Below are 24,081 nucleotides of genomic sequence, written 5' to 3' on the forward strand. Positions count from 1 at the left end.
TAAATCATAATATGCAGAGGCCGAATAATCAAAAGCAGTGGCAAGAAGAAAGAACATAGCACATGAAGTACTAGGTTTCTTCCCAAGGCCAAGAGATTACACATGTTGAGAAATTTAGCCTCATAGTGAATTGAAGCCAACTCCATATATAATATATGTTAATATATATGTGTGTGTTAATGGATTTATATTGATATCCTTAAATATGTCATTCCAAGAGTATCACATTGAGATGATATATCTCCATATGCTTGAAAGCATAATGTGTTCCATAATAAATCCTCCCTAACTAAGAGGGAGTGTTAAGATTATAGCTACAAACGGATTGAACTAATCGTAAGATACAATGATGATATAATTATATTATAATTATACCACATATATATATAATATTATAAATACATTATATTATATATATATATAATATATTATACATTATATTATATATATAATATATTATACATATATATTATATATAATACATATGTTTTATTCTGATTTCTATTGTTGATATATATTGACTAATAATGATTAATCATAGAGATAGGTCTCTTCATGAGACATGTCTCCTACTCTTATATTATAAGAGATTGGGATCTACATTTGGAACACACCTATAACAATGGTAGTGTAATTACATTTGCAGAACCGATCCATGTTACTCAACATGGTTTCAGAGCCAAGTTCCTTCTGTAAAGCCTAATCGCTTGAAGGAAGATCTTATGAGCAGACATGGAGGATAAATACTTCTGACACTAATATTACCAGTCTGGCTACAACACTTATTTTATCAAGCGTGAGCCTTATAATTGAAGTACTGGGAAATACACTGCGTGAACACCTTAATCACAAAAGTCAAATAAGACTTCGTAATCATCACCAATTCAAAGAGGTGAAAGGAATAAATTAAACAACTTGGGAAAGTACATTAGGAAATGGAGACATCTATTGATTCTGTACATGAATGGGAGATTCTGTTGGTTGATGTCGAACACTACACTGATGAAGGGTTCTTCTTTGTCGTTTGCAATATATTCATCACAGTATGGAAAGAATAATTTGCAATGTAATTTAGTATTGCGTTCAACCATTAGCACCATGAACAAATAATTGAGTCTAAGATTCAAATACTGCCGACCTGGTCTCGAGAAGTGACATTCATATTGAGCACACAAAATAATTTCACCGCCTTTTCTTCAATTGTAGCTACTGTTGAAAGTAAAACATTTGTTTCTCTATAGAATTCTGGAGACAAGTGTATGTGGCATAGTGGCAACATTTCATTGATTGTGTATATATATATATATATATATTTTTTCGTACACCTAGTAATATATCCATTATGTGCTAAATAAAACACTTGCACACACATACACAAGATAAATAAATTTATTATATTCATATTCAAATATATATATATATATATATATATATATATATATATATTTGTGTATGTATGTATATGTATATGTATATATGTATACACGTATATACACAGACACACATACATATATACACATATAAATACATATATAGGTATATATAAATATATTTATGTATGTATAGTTTGTGTTTTTATATATTTATATATGTATTAAACATGCATTATTTGCATGTATGTTTTACTACTCACACTTTTAGAGATACACACACGTACTTATATATTGTTTCTAGGCATAATATATAATTACCTATATACATATTATATATTGTCTAAGTTATTGATTCTAGTTCTGATGCTGATGCGGGTGCGGATGCTGATGCGTGGATGTGTGGATTTTTTTTGGGGGGATTTTGGATGCGTTTGGGTGCGTCCATACATAAGTGTGTGTATATATATATATATATATTTTATTTTATTTTTAAATATATATATAATATATTAATACATATTTATTTATGTAAAGTTGTCAACTATAATTTATGACAATGTATGAAAAGAAATTCAAGAAATATCAAATATACAATAATACAAAAATAAACCATTCATTGAATCATTATAATTTATCATAATCAAATTGAAATACATTATAATAGTAATCAAAACATCAAGATTCCAATGCAGTTTGAATTACAAAATCAAAACATAGTTCATGGTTCAAAACTTCAATGTTGATCAATTAAGAGTCAATACTCAAGATTCACAAATCACATTCAATCATTCAGAATCATAAGGATTCTCAAAAAAATCCACATTCTCATCATCTCCTCCTGTTGCAACACTTGCAAATTCATTTGAACCATGCATGGTTCCAATTGTGCTAGATGCACGTGCTATGATGTTATCAACATCATCATCCATCATCACAATAAGATCCTGAAGTGTTGCATCCAAGTCTACACATTCAAGGGCTACATCCCAAAGCTTGGTTGACCCTTCCTTGTATCCATCCTCCTTACGTGACAAAAGACGCAAGTTGGTATGTATATAAACCAAGTTCTCAACTTTCTTTGAGCCCAACTGGTTGTGCTTCATTGAATGGATATAGGAGTATGTACTCCAATTCCGTTCAGCAGCAAAAGAACTTGCAACTTGAATAGTGTTCATAAAATTTTAAAAACAAATTAGAGAATGTTAAACACTAAAGTGTAGAATACAATTGATAGAAATAAATAAATAAATGAAAACTTGTGAGAGGATCTTGATTGCAAGAGGTTGTAGATGCTTGAAAGGTTGGCCATACATGTACCACCATGTGATACCTCCCATGTCATCTTGGTCCTTTATTGCATATGGAGTAAGTTTTGATCCTGAAGCAAATAAGCCAAATTCTTATCTCACCTTTTTGTGCATTTCCTCCTCTGGGAAGAGTCTTGCAAATGTAGTGTAGCACCCAGTAGCAACTTCTTCATCCGCATATGGTGCAATTCTATCCTGCATAGCAAGTATTTCCTGGCTATAGTACCTTGGAGATAAGGCATATGCAAGGAGGTGCAATGGGGCAATCATCCTCTCCCAACGATGATGAATGATATCCTCCACCCTTTTTCACAAGGCTTCACATTCTGTGGGGTTAGTCTCATGTGCTTGTATGGAAAGCTTTACCTTTTCTACCATGGTGTCCATGCCATCGTACACATCCCCCAAGCAAGGTGCATTTGTATCGGCAAAGCGTAGCATAGATAGGCTCAGTGAAATCCAACACAAATTGCACACGAGCCCACCAATGCTCATCCAAGATCATACACCTAACCTTCAAGGCTCTCTCTGAATTTGAAGCCTTCCATATAGCCCATTGGTTACAAATAACCATTTGGCTCAATGCTGATTTCACCTTGACGAGTCGTTTCAGAACAATAGTATGAGATGCAAATCTAGTCTCAGCTACCTATAAGCAAGTTGACAATATGACATCAAATATAAAACGAAGTTATAAACAAGAAACATTTCTTGGTATTAAACATGAATATAAAACTTATTCAAAATAAATAAATAAATGAAACTAAATAATTACAATTTTAAATCTACCTTCAACAACTCCAACTTGGACAATGATCTGAATGTAGATTGTGACATGTGGTGGTTTGTCACAAACATTTGTATCTCCTCTCCCGCTCTTGGTATATTTGCTTCACCTAATCTATTTGGGTGCCAATTTGTTGCATGACCAAGTTGAGAGAGTGTACGGTGCATGGTGTCCAAAAAATATGGTCGTATCAAGACTCAATCAAAGCACCTGCACCCCTACAATTCGTGGCATTATCTGTGACCACCTCGACCACATTCTCACTACCCACCATCTCTATTGCCTCAATGAGAATTCTAGAAATGAATTGTGAATCCTTAACTTGTCCTTCACAATTAATAGCCCTCAAAAACATTGCCCCTTTGGGGGGCGTTGCAATCACATTTATCAATGGTCGGTTTTTTGTGTCTTTCCATCCATCAGATACTATTGTTATGCTAGAAGTTTTCCAAGATGTCCTAATTGGTTGAAGAGCTTTATCTATAAAAATCTTTTCTTTTTGCAAAAGAGTAGTACACACCTTTTCATACCCAAGGCGAATGTAATCAGTTGGTGCTTTAAGGATGGCTGCAACCATTTCCCTCTAATATGGCAATCTTACTAAATTGAAAGGAAGACCATTGGCATAAAGGCAATGTGCAATTGCTTCATCAACAATCTCTCTTGCGTCCATTTTGAAAGCTTGATCCAACGGACCTCTTTTGCGGGTAATAACTTCTACTTCATCATCATCCTCTGCCACTTCCAAGAATGGATGTTTAGAGGATGCAACATGATCAGGGGGCACATTCACCTTGCTCTTTGTAGATGCAGATTTGTAAAGACTTGTTTTTTATTTGCTCACTAAACGATCAGCAGCCTCTTGTTCTTTTATGAATCCGGCTAATTGTGCATCGCTCAACTTTTTTCCATCTTTACTTCCCTTGCACAATGTTATTCCTTTACCAATAGGGCCCATAAAATGAGCTTTGACCCAAGAACATGAGTTGTTGAATGGTTTACTATGACATATATTGCATCTCAAAATGTATGACCCACCTCCGAAAACTTGTGATAATCTTGTGGTGTGTCTCCATAATGGAGATGCCACATCAATATTGAAGTTATCACTTCGTTCTTGCCCTGCTGCTGAACTTTGACTATCAGTAGTGGCCATTCTTGCACGATAGCAACTATAAATCTAATAAGAAAATAGAAAAAAAAAAACTTAGAAATGTTTAAAAAAACTTACTCCTGCATTTCTTTAAAAAAAAACAAAATTTCTTGAAAAATTTCTCATAAAACTTGAAAAATTCATGAAGAACTAAAAAAAATCACTAAAAAAACTCATGAAATGGATTGGATGCTTACCTTAGATGCTTATTCGTCCTTTGTAGAAGCTCAATAGACACCCTAGGAATGATCCTCTTCAAAACAATGACCTTGCTTTCAGAATTTCACAATGGAGACCAAATGATAAGAGAGCCTAGCTGAAAACAAAATGGGAAGAATGGGCAATGAATGGCCTCTTTAAGGGTCGTTTTTGGGTTTTAAGGCAAATAGAAGGAAAAAATAAAAAAATAAAAAACTATTTATAACACATGTTTTTTGAGTCACTTAAGTGACTGGGCGGTGGAAAAGGTTGGAGGCTCACGAGATGCATTCGGATGCTCTCTGGATGCTCTCTGGAGAGCCCCAAACACATCCGCAGGCGAAGATGACGCTTCCTAGAAGCATCCGCCGCACATCCTTGCACATCCACGCATCCTCGCGCATCAACATCCACACCAAGCTAAAACCCAGACACATTGGTAACATAGTATATTGTGATAATATAACATACATGCTTTATATATGAAGTGTGTAAACATATGATACGTGTTATATATTATATGTTTACATACAATACTTTTAATAATAATATATTTGTTTGACCATGCATAGATTTTATTTCTTTTTTAGGTTTGGTTAGTTGTGACTTCCTTTCTTCCTATCTTTTTCTTTTTGCCTTTTAATTTGATATTTACTTATCCTCAATTTCTAACATCTCATTTATTTATCTCTTTTGTTCTCACTTTTACTTCTCAAGTTCTTTCTTTCTATTCTGTCTTTAGGAGTTTGTTCCTTGTGGTTTCTTGTCCAACCATCTTGTCTATTATTTTGTTTCTAACCTTGGTTTATTTTGTTTCTAACCTTGGTGTGCGTGCAATCTCTCTCCCCTTGGTTCCTATATCTTTTGTTCAGTCAACATCTGCAACTCACTTTGTTTTGCATCTCTTGCTCTCTTTCATCCTGATGATGGATCACATAGTGTGATTCGAAAAGTTGATGGTAAAAATCTTTACACAATCAAATTCTGAAACAAATCAATGTAATGCAAAGGATTGTGGAAATTTGATCTCTCTAATGGGTCAAAATCATTATATTAGTATCAGTGACTTGATGAATTCCCAATACAAGAAGTATTCCATGAATGCGACAAAGACTATACTATTGGGTAAGTACATTTGTGTATATATGAATTCTGCAAACATGCGACGTAGCCAATTCCTGTACAACCATGGTAATGATTATTGGCAGCAGCCAAAGGGATAGAGATTCTAAAATATGTCAATCTTTCTTGTTGCACAAATATAGCATCAAGAATGATTTCAAGAAGTCAAGGAGTGTCATATTTATTCTAGATATTATTCATTTATTTCTGCCAAAGATAACCTAATCTTATTCACTGTGAGCTTCTATTATTTTGAGTTGTAAACTATATATGCTCTTGATTCCAAATGTAATTGGTGCTCAAACTCAAACCATCTGGGATAACTCTGCTAAGAACAAGAGTTCATCATGGTTGATGTTTGATGTATCGGGTAAACATTCATCCATCTTGGGAACAATGCTAGTTGAATACTTTGCATGTGTCTATCGGATTAGGCTGGAATGATGTGGTCCAAAATGTTTCTGCAGAAGGAGGCAAAGGTCCTATGACTTCTCAATTCAAGGAATAATGTAGAAAATAGATTGGCTAAACTTACACGGACAGAGGAAGGAATGTTTGCATAAAACATCATCTCGATAGTATAAAATATTTAATACAAATTGAGAAGACACGATGCAAAATATATTTTTTTATGAGCAACGAATATTAGTTATGAAGTGATAGTCAATGAGATGACTATATATGAAACGGCAAGAGTATATATGAAATGACAACAACTTATTCATTAGTCATCACAAGTGATAAGTCTGTCTTGAAGTAATATGATTTATCTAAGGAGTCCAATACAATTAGAATCATAGATTAGACCATAAGAAATTCTCCACAAGACTTGCATTGATCATATTCATTGAGGAGTTCATTTTATGCCTCTTGCGTTGGAATATGAAATGTTTGCAACAGAAGACATGATTGAATGAATGAATGAAGGATTTTAATAATGTCCACGAGGCCAAAGCAGCCTATGGGATCCGCCTGCTAACAACTAGCCTAATCCAGTTGTAGTCCTTTGACTAATTCTTCTCTTCTTCGATGTATTTTGATGATCAGGTTTGCAGTCTTATTTAGTTGCTTTTCCTCGAACAGGTAGCCCTTTTCTAGCATCTCCAAGTATTCGGATCTGATGTCGCTATGCATTGAGCAGTCGATGACAAAGTGATGTTCTGTCTCAATTGCCCCCGTGCCACAAAATAGGCATGTCTTATCTTCCCATTCTTTTTTTGGCACTTTCCATCTACCTGTCTCGCATCTTAGTTAATGGGAGTGAGTTCTAAGTTGAGCTATAACATTTTGGCCTTCCACTTAATGGTCATGCCTAGATACCCCTTTTCCTCGTGACATGCACTAGGGTTAAATTCCTTAATATAGTGAAAAAAATTCCTCCCCATGCGCCTTGTCCACATGATGTTACGGAATCTTTCGCGAACCAGCTTCTTGATGTCTTCTGTACCATCCGGGCAACTATGAATGTTGACGTCCCACTTTTGCATCCATTTATTGTTTTGCTTCATCCATGTGTTTTTCTCCTTTCTAACTTATCTTCAGTGACTAGCTTAGGCCAACGATGATTTCCCATGCTCTGTGTTTTTTTAAGTAACATAACAGTCGGACCATTGCAACAGCTTCCACAGGGAAGACATCGAAACATCTAATAATATCTCGTAAAACATCGAGGTTTTGATTTTAAGGCTGTCGATGATAAGGTGCTTTTGTATTCTTTCTACTTGTCCCCATTTCTAATCCAACAGGTTGCTGCCCCAAATTTCGCATCCATACAAGATCACCAATGTGACAAGCAATCCAAATAATATTTTCATTGTCTTCCACTCCTAGAGTTCTACATTCCTGCACTTATTCTATAAAGAATACAGCGCCTTCCAACCTCCTTGAATCCTTTTGGATCTGCACATTTCCCAGCTGAGTTTGTTCTGGAAGTCAATTCCCAAGTACTTGTATTCACTCACAATCTCTTAAGGGTTACCCTTAAAGAGAAAAGTGTCCAGAGGTCTTTTGTTTCTTTTCAGTGAGAAGATCATAAATTTCGTTTTGCTGGTGTTAACTTCCATACCCACCTCTTGGCAAAAGCTTTCTAACGCCTTCAGTGCTCTCTCAAACCATTGGTTGTCTTGGCGATAATGATGAGGTCATCCGCATATAACAGTAATTTTATTACATAACTAGCCAGCTGAAAGGATCTACACACAATCCTCACAATCAGAAGTTAAAATTGGAAATTAAATATATATGAGATTCACCAATAATGTGGGAGTATGCTAAAGAGGATTGTTGTCCGTGTATATACCAAGAAGGCAATTCAATTACATCTACAGGGATCCTATTAAAACCACATTGTGATAGATTCACCAATGATATAAATTTGGAACGCACATTGCAAGATGTGTGTAATATAGGTTTAATCAAAAGATCAAACAAATACTTTGCTTGAACAAAGGAAATTGAGTTATTGTGAGGCATTAATGAAATATTTAAGATTTGAACCATCTATAAGTCTATCTTTGATGAATGAAACTTGACAGATAAGTTGTAGATTCATTAATGTGGCACAATCATACTCAACCAAGATATTGGCGTATTGTGGATGAGTTTAAAAAAATGGAAGGACATGTTTGCTTCTACTGTTAAGCTTAATGAATGTACGGACCTTCAATGGATGAAAATAGCAAATTGAAGTTTGATGTGATGCAAAGGTGTTCAGCGATATAAGACAGGGAATTTTACATTGTGGGAGAATAATAACCAATATTGCATTCCCACTTGAACCATCTTTAGAAAGGAGATGTTCCATGACACTCATGGGCAGATACATTTTCTTACCCTTGAGTATTACATTTATCTACTCTTTGTAGTATCTCTCATATTTGTAGTTCTATACATACTAGAAGAGTTATTTAACTTTATTTTTTCCTTTATATCTGAAGATCTTCTTGTAGGAAACGATGCCAAGTACACATGCTACCAAAATTGTGCAAACTCTTGAAGCAAACATTTTTGATGATTGAGATTATGAGTATCCTTCTACATTATGAGGGAGTGTGACACTTCTTCGAAGGCAATGCAGGAGCTTAGCAGATTGATACTCAGAAGGAGTCTAGAAATACATGTGTGTGACTGCATGATTTTGATGGGCCTACAAGAATCAGATTCAGAGTGAGTCTGACAAGAATCCTTGGGAGAAGAGAGCCTCAAAGGGAGTAACTACTAGACCTAACTTCCCGAGATCATTGTTCAGAGGGAGAATTTTGAGGTGGAATTCGTTGTGAATGATATTTTCTCTATGAGGAGAAGTTCTAAGTGAAATTCCTTGTAATGCATTATTCTCTGTGAGAGAGAATTGAGGTGAAAGCCTTATCGCCCTTTTATGGTTACTATTTCGCATATGATATGTTATGAAAGGTGACGATCTTTCATCTGTGTGAGGTCACTATTGTAAAGTGGCAACCTTATCAAAAGTTGATCTATCTCCTAACAGCAAATGTGTTGGAGCAAGTGTTATCATGGTTCTTCAGGCTGGATTTTGCCGGACACCTTGATAACCAACTCATTATGGTTCTTTGGGCCGGATTTTGCTGGACACCATGAAAATAAATATATATTATATTATACATATATAATATATAATACATGTGTTATATTGTGATTTATATTGTTAATATATATTAACTAATAATGATTATTCATAGAGACATGTCTCCTACTCTTATATTTATAAGAGATTGGGATCTGCATTTGGAACACACCTATAACTATGGCAATGTAATTATATTTGTATAGACCGATCCATGCTACTCAACAACACTTGAATAGTCAAGAATCAAAAGTCCCGGATCAAATTAATTTGAAGGGTTTATTGAAAAAGAAGATCAGATAGAATCCCACTAAGGGTCTGGAGACATGCATTCCTCACTTTGCAGTTCAATAGGGTTTGGGGACCAAGAGCCTCATGAGTGAATCGTGATCTGAAAATGGATCATAAGAGAGGACCAGGAGGGTCAAAAGTCCTTACTGCAGTTGCAAGTAAATTGAGATGAGCCCAGTGACAGAGGTACTGACTTCTTCCAACATGATGCACCTCAAAGGTTGATCTGTAACACCTTTGATATAGCTTAAAAAAGCAATGCAGGTTTTAAAACCAAGCAGAAAACCTATGAACAAGCAATGAAAATCCAACCTACCACAGCAAACATGCAAACAAAGGAGCAGAAATATTTTCATCTCTCTGAAACAAGCAGCAGAAATGTAACTGTGCAAACAGATTATAGTATGTATAAGGTTTCATCATTGATCTTGCCTTTGGATATTTGGTCTTTCATTTTTTAGGCTTGGAAGGGTATATAAATTGTAGTGGATGACTGCAAGACAGGTTAGACATGTTGACCATGACTTTAAGGCCCTCTAACAAGTATTTGTCTGAATATCATATGTAGGAGAGCAAGAAAAGACACTATTGAGGTAGTTCCTGGTCTTAGGAGCTGGTAAATTACCCTTGTGAATTTTGTAACAGCCTAAGGCTAGGAGGCATTGTAACACTTGCAACCACCTATGACATGGTTAAATGAGTGATTGCTCACTATGGCTAGGGTTTTGTATATGATATCCCTATCCAAATAAATCCATATAATCAAATAATAAAATATTAACGATGTTAAATTTGCTATATTCATTGCATAATATATATTAAAATGAGATTTAAATATTATTATTTGAATATAAAGTAAATATATTATGCAATCGTAAATATAATATGCAATATTATTAGTATTAATAATAATATATTAATAAGATATATAATTTATATTATTAATAATATAATATATATTACTTAATAATATAATATATATAAATAATATAATTGATATGGTTAAATTATTAATATATAGTATTTATTTATGAAAAGACATGACTCTGAAAATGAAGAGTATATATATAGAATTAGATAACTTTGAGAGATCATCATTCAAAAGTGAAGAAATGGGGAATATATATGGAATAAGTCAGCAAATGACTTAAGAGAGAAATATTCAAGTAAAGTCCCAGCAGGAAACATTACAAATGGTATCAGAACATCAAACCTGCTAGCCTATGAGGCACAAAATTTGCAAGTTTGATTAAGTTTCATCAATAGACAAATTTGTAAAAATTGTCTGGAACTGGATTAATTCATAAATCTTACTAAACAATTTAGTATGGTTTATGCCTGAGATTTTATATTTGAATATTGCACTTAGAGCATTAAAGTTGCAGTATGAATATTCAATTTAAATATTTCTCATTGATGTTTATCAGGCAACTTCGTTTGAGCACTATATAACTGTATATTGGAAGATTTACTATATTCCTGTCAAGATTATTATATGCCTTGAGGTGACATTTTGTGTGTATTTGATATTACTGAATATAATTTCATTAAATGGGGACATTGGAAGCTTAGAGCAACGTGTGTATGAGCATTCTAGAGAAAATGAAAGGGACTTCTGGAAGAGCATTACATAGTTTGGTATTTTTTGGTAGACAAGATGCACTTGATCACACACCATATAGAGCGCTGATAATTTTGGTTAATTTTTGGCAGAGGTGGACATCATTAAATTGAAGTCTATGGTTCATGATCTACACTATAGAGCTACCAAATGTTGAAGTTAAATTTTCTCATTCAGATTTGCCTTGAATAAAATATAGTGGAGTCAGGATCATGTCTAGCGTGAACTGGGAACTCGTGACAGTATGTTCATCATGGTAATGCTTGAAACAGAACATCTATGATATGGTATGTGGAGATTTAACATATATTTGAACACCAGTTACTGATAAATGGCCAGGCTCTATGTACTTGTGAGAACATTGTCTCAACATTGACTGTCATCTAAACAATCACAACCAGTCTTGGAATCATTGTTATCTAGCAAAATAGTTTGATAGTTCAGTTCTAATGCCAAGAGGAGCACCAGGTATTAGGGAAAAAATCACAGTATCTACAATTTACTATTAGCATTGACAAAATTACTCGAGTCATCATAATAAAGGGTTTATCAGGTACTTGTCAACTCTGCTATTAGAGAGATAAAGAATTGGTGTTGGTAAAAGCTAACTATTACAGAGTGCAGGGAAACAACAATACTCTTTCAGAGTTGATTATGTGCTATCAAAAGGATAGATCAATTTGGTAAATTAAAACCTTAATTGAAGCTAAAGAATTGTGTGTACTGGCCATTGATTTGCGAAGAATATTTATTTTGGCTTTTGAATACAAAGTGGCAGAGCATTATTATGGTAGAAGTATATTGAGAACAATGTTATCGAGCCAAATTATATTTAAACAAGAGTTTTGCAGCGAGAAGAATCTATTTTCTGGAGAATACAACAGAAGTCGAATGAATTGGAGGAAATAGTTTATTCAGCAGTTATACTGGTGATACCATACAAGAGGGTCGGCTCCAACTCAGCACTACTATATACAACTATTTCTGGAATCATTACTATGTGCATTTGATAACATTGAATATATTGGGACCTCATCATTTAAGGTCGAATATATTAGCAAATCCATACAGCCCTATATTACGATGATTTCTCTATCATTCATAGAGTTTTGGAGGAACTTTCTTAACGTTGAAAGGTAAACAAAGATTTATAAATGCAGTGGTACAAGTGGCTTATGCAGCTGATAACTTACAACAACATATAGAGCTATCAAAGTATAAATAAGTAAATTCAGCCACCTACATAATATGTTATCAGATATTGATATATCTATAAGTTATAACGCCAACACCCAAGGAAAGATATTCTATTAATTAAACAAGACTTATGCAGCTCTGAGGTAAGTATAATATCTATTATAATGATAAGAATTAATTCATTTAAAAAATATTCATGCCCAGTCCCATTGTAAAATCTAAGCTAGAAGAATAGAATAGGGATGCAATACGGGAAAGGCCTGTGTAATTCCAGCCAACAGGTTACTGCGAGATGGACAAGGATCAGTGTCCCTATAATTGCCTTGAGCTTTGACCAAGATGGCATCAAGTTGCCTTGAGGTCATTCCAAGATGGGATTGTGGGCATGGATCGACAGAAACATTGAGGAAGACCACTGAGTTTGGTGTCAAAGCGATCTACTGCGCCTTAGCATTCCTTCTAGACTAGAGTTATAATCAGAATAACATGACCTTTTTAATTCAAATATAGTTTATTACTTACCTATAAAGGTAGCCTCAAAAGAGAGAACAAAGGTGTATTCAGCTAGTGCAAGTAATTAGTTATTCCGAGATGGGTATGATCAGCGTCCCTATAGTTGCCTTAAGGTTTGACCAAGATGGGATCAAGTTGCCTTGAGGTCATTACAAGATGGGCTAGTGGGCTTGGCTCCACAGAAACATTGAGGAAGACCATTGAGTTGGTGCCTAAGTAATCTGTTTACATCCTAAGTGTTATTCTCAACTAAAGAATAATAATAAGTGTAAAACAAAACAAGCATTCCCCTAAGTAAGCCACCTCATGTTGCAGGATTCTATTGAAGAAGTAAAATTTGTAAATCATCTTCTTGACTCTAGTGAACTATGAGGCATTAATCAAGAACGCGTGTATTATGTGTCAACATCGTGTTTGCTCCGTGTTTTCATGCATTCATGTCTACTTTGTGTATGCTTTGTGTTTTCATGTATTATGATGTATACTAAAATCTTCTTGCATCCAATTATATGCTCCACATGATGGTTCTACAAAAAGTGATTTTTGCTTGAGGACAAGCAAAATCTGAGAGGGGAGAACTGTGATATCCCTATTTAAATAAATCCATATAATCAAATAATAAAATATTAACAATGTTAAATTTGCTATATTTATTGCATAATAAATATTAAATATGAGAATTAAATATTGTTATTTATATATAAAGTAAATATATTATGCAATATTATTAGTATTAATAATAATATATTAATAAGCACGAGCCTACAACACAACGGTAAATTGTGAGTCTCTTATCGAAGAGGTCTTGGGTTCGAATCTACTCCAATAGTAATATAATATATATTATGTTAGTAAAATAATATATATAAATAATATAATTGATATAGTTTAATTATTAATGTATAGTATTTATTTATGAAAAGAGATGACTCTAAGAATGAAGAGTATATATATAGAATAAAATAACTTTGAGAGATCATCATTCAAAAATGAATAAATGTTGAAGTTGATGAAAGATCAACCCCACAGCTCTCAAGAATCACCTACATGCAAACCCCTCTCACAGAGAGAGAGAAGCAAAAGTTATGGAGGTTGGAATTCCCAGATCCATAGATAAGACATTCTTGATGAGCAAAAAGAGAAATTGCTATTATCAAAAGTGAATGAATAAATTACAAAGAGATCAATCCTTATAAATGGAGATCAAAACCCTAAAAGCCAGTAAAACCTACATTCCATGATAATAATTAATAAAAGAATTAAATATTATATGCCCAAAGTTTAGCTTAAGCAAACTAGATATAATAAGTGACTTAATAATTAAATCAATATGATTTAATTAATAAGAAAATACTTTATTACTCTAACACCCCCTTAAGATAAACTCAGGGAGTAGCTAAAAACCTAGAAACTACTACTAAAATCAAATTTGGGTCTCGACAACAACGCCTGATGAGGTACCCAAGCACAACCAAATCTCTAAAAAGAGAAGAAATGGAGAAAACCACATGGAAAAAACCCTACTCCAAAAAGAGATGGAAAGAATGCTAAAAAGAACTAGTGAAGGAATGAAGAAGCCTCCAAACTAGGGAATGTTCCAAAAGGTAGAAACAAAAGATGATCATGAAGAACACCACTGAAGCATGAAGCTACAAACACTGCCAAACAACTAATCTAAAGAACTTCCACTGTATAGAACATGACCACATAGAGAAGACTAAGTCTAAAAAGCTGATCAATCGATTACGGAAGGTATCTTCATGGCCTCCAAAAATAGGAATAAAAAAATGTCTATATGGTAAATGATCCATCTCACTGAAATGCATAGGTATCCAGCGACTGCAATCGCCTAGTACATAGGATCAAGTATTGAATACATAGCTCACTCCATCGAACCAAAAAAGCAATAGAACTGACATAAACCCCCCTATAATGTTGAGAGGTAAGACATGAACACTGAAACTTAGATCTATTAGATTTCCACAATCCCCTGTTGGGACTTTACTTAAATATTTCTCTTAAGTATTTCTCTCTTAAGTCATTTGCAAATTTATTCCATATATATTCTTTGTCTTGTTAGAGTAATAAAGTATTTTCTTATTAATTAAATCATATTGATTTAATTATTAAGTCACTTATTATCTCTAGTTTGCTTAAGCTAAACTTCAAGCATATAATAATTCATTCTTTTATTAATTATTATCATGGAACATAGGTTTTACCGGCTTTTAGGGTTTTGATATCCTTTTATAAGGATTTATCTCTTTGTAATTTATTCATTCGCTTTTGATAATAGCAATTTATCCTTTTGCTCATCTAGAATATCTCATCTATGGATCTGGGAATTCTAGCCTCCATAGCTTTTGCTTCTCTCTTTCTGTGACAAGTGTTTGCATGCAGATGATTCTTAGCTACTGTGGGGTTGATCTTCCATCAACTTCAACATGATATCAGAGCTCCAGATCTTCATGCCCCTATTCTATTTATGAGAGTTTTGACTTGGCTTTCAGATTAGTGTTTTTTCTTTCAGAGGGATTCATTTTTTCAAATTTTTTTTGTATTGGATATGGGGGGTTACTTTTTTTCGGTGCACATTGAGCCCAAACAAACCTCATTGCTAAGCTTAGAGTGCCCAAAAACCCCTTATTCATTCAAAATTTGTCCAATTTGGGCACAGTTGGAATCTAAAGCAAAAAATAATGTTCCCAAATGGGCACATTTCCCAAGGAGGCAATTTTGTGATTTTCAAGATTTTTGGCTCAAAATTTGAGGTTTTTTGGCATGGAAATCGAGATTTTTTCTCAAAAAGTGAAATTTTTTGGCATGCAAATCAAGATTTGAGAATTTTGGCACACCAATCAAAAAATTTTGGCACACTAATCGAGATTTTTGGCATGAAAATCAATACTTTTTGGTACAAAAATTGAGATTTTTAGCACACAAATCAATGTATTTTGGTACGGAAACTAAGATATGTTGGGACGAAAATCGAGGCAATTCACCTTTGCTTGCCCTTCTGACTCTTTTCTAACGTACCAATGGTTTTTTGGCCGTAACTTGCTCATTCGGACTCCATTTTTCGCAAACGAGATATTGTTAGAAAGCTTAGTCTAAGCCCATTTCAATGGTGCAATTTATTTGGACTTTTGATGCAGTGTGGTTGCCAGTTTATGCAGTCAAAGTTAGAGGTTCTATTTTGTACTCCGGTAGACATATCTTAAGACATTCTATTTTCCAGATTATGCTCCAAGCACATCCCATTCATTTTTTTGCTTTTTTTGTATTCTGGTGGATATCTTGGTTGTTTCAAGTCTAAAGATCGATTTTGTTGCTTCAAATATTTTTTCATAGGTTGTACTATCTCTTGCACTAAAGGTACTTCATATTATAAAGTGACTTTTTCATATAATGTATTCTAATATATTTTGTCAATTTATATTATAAACTATATCAAACGAACTCGGAAAACCATGTGTGATAGCTCATTCTTGGCAAGATGCAGTAAGTCTCATAGTCAGATGCCGAAATTTTCAAAATAGTAAACCTAGCCGACTTTACTATAAATTTTAAGTATTTGGAAACCCTATTGACTCAACTCTAATTGGACTGAAAATAGAATTGCCTAGGTAAAATCTCTCTTTGATCCCTTCAAAGTCCTAGATAGCCCTTGGAACCATGATGAAAGGGCTAGCAAAATGTCATGTCATGACTAGATAGAAAGGGGACATTACAGCCTAACCCCCTTGAAATTGCTTGTCCTCAAGCAATTCCACTATAACCCAATGGTTACTAACTTGAACCATGCTATATCTTAGTATAATCCCAAGATCCCAAATTAATCCAATAGATACATAACACTATCTACTTTGAGCTCTATCTGGTTGATCACCTGTACCACTGAAGTCATGCCAACCTCCAACAAAAGAAGACGTCAAGAATAAAGTATCAAACTGGGAAGCTATGTGAATGAGTTGTGGAATGTCAACACAAATTGACACATTCCTCGCAACTGATGAGTTGCTGACCATAGACTTTGCAGGGTCTTAAATCAAACTATGAACACAATCGCCATGTTGAACTTGTGCCAAACTGATCACAATCAATAAACTATCACCCAAGGCATACATGAGGAATATTCTCATGGAACAAACATGCGGAAGTCCATCCATCGAGAAGAAACCCAAGACATACATGAGAAGAAATACACAAGGAGAAAGAATGTTTATATTAGACATTAAGCAGTTAAAGGGACATACATAAAGAGTTCTACGAAATAGTATAAAATCACTGGTTTCCCAAATTGAGAGCTAACCATTGCATTGGTTTTGATCTAATTGCACCTGGTTTCATTCTGCATAGAGTGGAACCTTCACCATGTATCTAGAGGCAGTCTATATTGCCCTGAAACAATCAAAATACCCTTCTATTTGGCTTCTGGAGAATTTTGAAATACATGACAGGCCTGTCCAGGTAGCAGTATTCCCAAAAGTGATCATAGAATACAAATGAGGTTTAGGAAATGATTTCCAAGAGGTTTCAAGTGTATGAATTAGACTGTATATAAATGAAAAGACATGAGAGTCTGTTACAGTGCTGTTATAAGTGATAGACCACACTATGTCTAAAACCCAAGTACCGGGGAAACCAGAGACTCGTTTAGTATGCCACAGTGTACCCCGATAGAAACCCTATCCACACTCCCTGACCGGCATCCAGAACGAAATAAATAAATAAATGCACCTAGAAAAAGGGCAAAGGTGCTCAAATCTAATCCACGGCAAAACATGCGCGTATTTAACGAAAAAGAAACAGAATGCTGGCCAGCGAAAATACTGGATATTGTCAACGAGCGAACGAGAGCATAAAAGTGCAAGGAAAATTTCCTACCAAATACAAAACTTCTAACCTCAAAAGCTCCAAAACGATTCAAGAGGTTCTTAGGTTTTATTTCATACTGAATCAATGTCTGCCTTAATATAAGTTAGAGTTCTATAGAAGAAACATTTCAACACAATATGCAGCAGGAAATAGATATTTAAACAGATAGAAAACTAATACTTAAAAATGGAACGTAAAAAATTTCTACAATAGAATCCTTGCCCGCGCAGCTACTCCAACCAAAAAAAATCTTCTCTCCTCAGTTAGGAATAAAATTTTGTAACAAATAATAATAGATCAACTTTAACATATAATAATAGATAATCTGTGTTCTTACAGATTTCCGAATACATTTTCAAGCCGCATACCTCGAGATCATGCAAAAATTGTGCAGATTCCAGTGAGGAAGAAAAGAGAAGATTATGAATCAATATTGATTCCAGAGACGAATGGACCATCACATGATAGGTTCGGAATTGAAAAACAATATAGAAATGTGTTTTGAAAAACCCAAAAGGAGGTTAATCAGGAGGACCAAATACAGACACGAGAAATTCAGCATACCGCAAGGAATTGATTTCAGAAGAATTTATTAATAAATACTTAAAAATTTCACAGACACGAGAAATTCAGCATACCTGGAGATGAGACGAAGAAAGCCTCTATCCCAATTTTTCGTTATCGAGCACAAAGGTCACGACCTTCGTGAGCAGCGAGCTATTTAGCCGTTAGGGGACACGGTTACTGTCTTTACGAAAATAACGGTGTCAGTTGCATATATGTGGAAAGGTAATGTAATTTTTTTAAGCGTCTTGTTTGGGAATCCCCTATTGGTTTAAAAATAAGGTGGCCTTTTTCTGTTGATTGTTGTCGGTGGTTTGAGGTGGCTAGGGTGATGAGGTTGGAGGGGTTTTTGTTATCAAGTTTGTATGTTGTGGTGACACTTCTTTTTAAGTCGATAAAATTAGGATATGTGTAGGAACTTTGTTCCTATAAAGTAAATTATTTAGTGGGAAAATTGTGATCAATTTTTATGCGAATTTCATTTTAAGTAGATTTTTCCATTTTATAATTTATTTTTTTTTCTCTATATACTTGTTATGAGTTTATTTAATATGGGAGTGGTGGGAGCGGTAGAGATGGAGTAGTGTTTTATCAAAGATTGTCTGGCATACAATGACATTAGATCTAGTTATACAGAGATATTACAAAATAGGGACTTGAACTACTTATTCGAAGAGGATCAAGCGGACAGAACAGCGGCTCTGATTATCAAACTTCAGCGAAGGAGAAAGAAGTTAACCAAAACTTTGCAGCTCGATTAGTTCCGCTCCTACCTAGGGGATGATCGTGTGGATCCCATAGGCTACTTTAGCCTTATGGACGTCACTAAAATCTATCATTTCATTTAAATTTATCAAAAAGTAGAAAATTATATATTTATTGCGAAAATAATATCACAATATTTTTGTTACAAAGAGTTAAAAATTGCACACTTATTATGAAAACAATATCATATTTTTTTAATTTTTGAATGAAATTAATATAATAATATTTTTTATTTTTGAAAAATAAATAAATTTTAACTTTATAATATTTAAAATATTTATTATTGTTTATAATGATAACTTGATTATTTAGATGTTATTAGTTACTTTAATTTAATTTAATTAGTTTTAATAGTATATAACAATTATTTTAAAATTAGGCAAGAACCTACACTACATCGGTAAATTGTGAGCCTCTCATCAGGGAGGTCTTGGGTTTGAATCTACTCGAGATTAACACATGATAATAATTAATCTAACAGTAATAATAAAATGAATAATAGATATTCTAGGCTTTGGCCGATTACTTATCAAAAAATTATTATTATTTTAAAATTTCAAAAAATGAAAAGTTTTACAATGGCGAAATCAGCGAGAAACCTAAGAATATCAGGGAAGTTTTTAGCGCATGAGGCTGCCAGATGAAAAACCTCACTCTACAAGAGATCCCATCAAAACAAAAAATGGTCACATATGATTCCAAAGGAAAATATATTTAAAGCATTTGTAAAGGATAATAAGATTCAAGATCGAGAAATTCAGTGTTATAATAATTTTGATGACCTAGCCAAACTACACGAAATCAGAGGGAAAGAACTATCAAGGGCGTATGGAAATCCCAACAAACTTTCTCAGACAAATGACTCGACCAAGGGATTCAAGGAATTGCTACCATCCATGGAAAGCATAGAAGAAGGATGGTAGATGGTGAATAACAAAAAATCTCATAAAAGATCCATGGTCATCTCCAATCACGTGAAGAAAGTGCTACTTCAAGGTCGATCTCCTCCAAAAATAGAGGCCAAGACAAATCCAGGAAAAAAAGACTGCCCTAAAGAGCATGCAATGAAGCTAGAGCAACACTTTTTTTAAATAAAGTATGCTCGACCAAAAAAAATAGAAATCAAAGCCAAAGTCTATCTACTGCTCAAGCACTCACAAGCAAACAAAAGGTATTTTCTCATACTCATCCCATTTCAATCAATCTACTAAATAAGAAAGAATCACCACACCCTCACTCCACAGATCAAATTAAAAATGCAAAAAAGAATCCTTCCAGCCCCGTGGTCAAAAACCCTAGTAAAAATCCATGCCCTAAAATCATATCTGAACCAAATAACGTCCCATTACGTTTTTTTAAAAATCCTCCTAAGTATCAAAAGGACATTACAACCACCTCAACTCTCCTCCCAAAACTGTATATACCCCTACATTGGAAAAACCCCAACACCTCTGAGACTTTTCAAAAACAAAGTCTTTCAATTCTAAGCAAAGAAGACCACAACAACACCATTATCATCAGCAACTCCATCAACAAGGATCGATGGAAAGATTGTCAAACCTAATCTAGACACCCCAGTTTAAGATAATGGGTCCAATCATTCAACTGGGAACAAGTAAGTTTTCTCACCCTATCTTCATGCTTAGTCTATTTACAATTCAAAGATTAAATATTTAGAAAATCAATTCTATCATCCCCCTTATGCTTTTATAAAGGATATACTATAAATTCCTTCCCATGGAGACCAAATATCAATGAACAAATGAACAACTTATTAAAATTTCCAGTATGGACAGCTTGTAATGATATTCGTATAGAAATTATGCAATACCCATATTCTAGAAAGAATAGGCTCCTCTTTAGGGGAGTTTCTAGGATTAGACATATAGCACAATAATAAGAAATAAATTAAATTATTAACTAAAATTGAACTTAAAATCAAAGTCATAACAAATAGATCTTTCTATATTCTGAAATACTCAAAATTTGAAGGATATATTAAGAACGTCACACTTTTGATCAAGAAACAATTAAGGAAAATCCAAAACTTGATTTCACATCTACTCATAGATATTCAAAACTTAACAAAATATTTACTAAAGGGATAAAAAGAAGCAAAGAAAAATCAATAAACCAGAACCAAAGCAACACGTTAGTAACAAACCTCTACAAGAATCCACAACAACAAATTCAAAGTATCATAATCAAAGGGGAAACTAGCATTGAGGAAGGTGAGATATTAGAGGAGGAAAATTTAAGGATAGATGGGGAGCAAAACCTAGTTAAACAAGGAAACAACACCAAAGGGAAAAAAGAACCAGAGATACAAATACAAGAAGGAAACTGGGAACAAGATATGGAAAAAGGTTCCAAATCAATGAGCAACAAGCATGCAAAAGAAATAAAAATATTTCAACAACATGAACATTGCGCAAAACACAATCTCCACATCGAAGACATGAAGGAAAACCTTAGAATTTATAACTAGATCATTAAGGAATTATTATTAATTCACAATGATATAGGAGATCAACTTACCATTTGGGAAGAAGCTCACGAGCAACATCGAGAAATAATAACCAGCAAGCAAAGCACTGAAATAAATCTGGCAAAGGCTCCAACTCAGAGCAAGCAAAAGAGAAAAGTCATAAGGGAACCAACATGACCCAAGAAGAGAGAATCATAGAAGAAAAAATCAATTAGGAAGAGATATTAGTTTTAAAAAAATTGCAAAATAGAGAAAGAAATTATCAAAAAAAAAGAAGAGGGAAAAACATTAAACAACAACACTATCCTTAAATCAGATATAGAAAAGAGAAACCAAGAATACTGCCTAAACCAAGCAACAGAAAACAAAAAGATAAAAAATCCAACCTAGGATAAAATTAGGATAAAGTAGCTACCACAAGAAATAAACTTCCAAAAAAGGAACCAAAAGAAGAATTTCTCACCCCTACAAATCAAAGGGGAAAATAGCAACCATTGAAAGATCAAAAGTTACAAATCGAACTTCTAATTTGATAGGTCAATCCCGTATGATAGAGAAGTAATCACTTGAGGAAGATGATATAATCCACTCTAACAAACATGTTGAAGATAATGAAGACCAAAATAGGGGAACATTCCAAAAAGAGACAAAAAATATAAAGAAATAGAAATATAAATTCTAGCAAACACCCTCAAATGGAAAAGATCCCTTTAAATCAATGGAAATAAGTTTATATGAGGAAGAGGACAGGAATCTAACCAACACTCTCATCCCAATAGAGACAAAAAAATTTCATACATAGACTCAACAACCCAAACTTTAAAAATATAGAGATAACTGCAAACAATGAGAAAGACTTAAACATAAATTGGGAAGAATTTGGAATCCAAGAACAAGTAGAAGAAAACTAATAAAATCCAAAACAAGGACTATCAAGAAGAAGACACAAACAAGCTTGACATTAGTGAGCAATTAATTGAGGAACTCAGCAAAGATGAAGAGACTAACTTAGACGAATCCTTATCAAATAGTCTGAAAAATGCAAATGATTATACAGACAAATTGGGACTAGAAGAAACAATGGAAGGAATGCCATGCCTTCACTCTCTGGCACTCAAGACATCAAGCAACAAAATTAACATCTTGTCTCATCCCTTCCAAAAAGTACAACTGTCTAAGGTCAACATGCATCTTCTTGACGTTAGGATGTGCAAAATATGGTGCATGACTTTCTTTCGACAAAATCAAGGTACGAAGATCACTAGATGCTGGCACATAAATGCACTCTAAGTGTCAAAGCAGTCCATCAAAATCTAGAAAATAACCTATAAACCTCCCCTCAAGGGTACATCCAGACTCAATCTCTGCCCTCACCTCCTGATACCATGTGTCACTAGGAAAAGCCTACAAGATATGACCTCGTAAATCGAGTCCAGTGATAAAACTAATATCTCATGTTGCCTCCTGCTCAAGGCATCCATGATAACATTTTCTTTCCCTTTGATGTAGTGAACATCAAAATCATATTCACACAGGAATTCTATCTAGTGACACTATCGTGCATTCAGGTTTAGCTGAGTAAAGATTTACTGCAAGCTATGATGATCACTATGCAACTCAAACTTTGTTTCCCAAAAGGAAATGTCTTTAGTGGACAAGTGCATGCAAAACTGCCACAAGTTCCAAATCATGAGTGGGGTAGTTAAGCTCATGGTCTTTGGAATTTCTAGACTCACATGCAATCACATGACCATCCTACATCAACACCATGCCCACACCCTCCAACAAAGCATCTGTGCAAACCATAAAATCACCTACAGGATTAGGCACAACAAGGACTGGCACACTAGTCAATTGCTCCTTTAGAATCTCAAATGCTAACTCATACTGGTCTAACCAAACATTCTTCTTCCCTTTCCCTTAAAGAGAAGTGATAGGGTGAGCCATTTGTGAGAAGTCCTTCATGAATCAATGGTAATAACCTATCAATCCCATGAAACTATGAACTTTAGAAACATTAGTGAGCATCAGCCAATCCATGATAGCTCAAATTTCCTCTAGGTCCATTGCAATACCATCACTTGTGATGATATGCCCCAAATACTTCACCTTAGACTAGAAGAATTCACATTTGCCCTGGTTGCCATATAATTGATAATCTCGTAAGCACTACAACATCTGGCGTAAATGGACCTCGTGCTCCTCAATAGTCTTAGAATAGATCAATATGTCATCCAAGAA

General features: G+C 34.2%; 1 protein-coding gene across 3 annotated transcripts in view; it reads right to left on the minus strand.

Annotated features, from left to right (window-relative positions):
- Positions 1-18,718, minus strand: part of LOC149543450 (transcription elongation factor SPT4 homolog 1-like) — a 160,279-nt gene extending 141,561 nt beyond the window's left edge. For 2 of the 3 annotated variants that reach the window (XM_089798247.1, XM_089798248.1), the window contains exon 1: positions 18,662-18,718. The gene's annotated coding sequence lies outside the window, so the exon portion shown is untranslated. Of the gene's footprint in view, positions 1-18,391 lie in introns of all 3 variants that reach the window. The other variant, XM_089798249.1, reaches the window with a different exon arrangement.
- Between the last annotated feature and the right edge of the window lie 5,363 nt (positions 18,719-24,081).

This window comes from Cupressus sempervirens, chromosome 8, assembly GCF_028749045.1.
Source record: "Cupressus sempervirens isolate cs-2001-9-10 chromosome 8, ASM2874904v1, whole genome shotgun sequence".
Classification (NCBI taxonomy): Eukaryota; Viridiplantae; Streptophyta; class Pinopsida; order Cupressales; family Cupressaceae; genus Cupressus; species Cupressus sempervirens.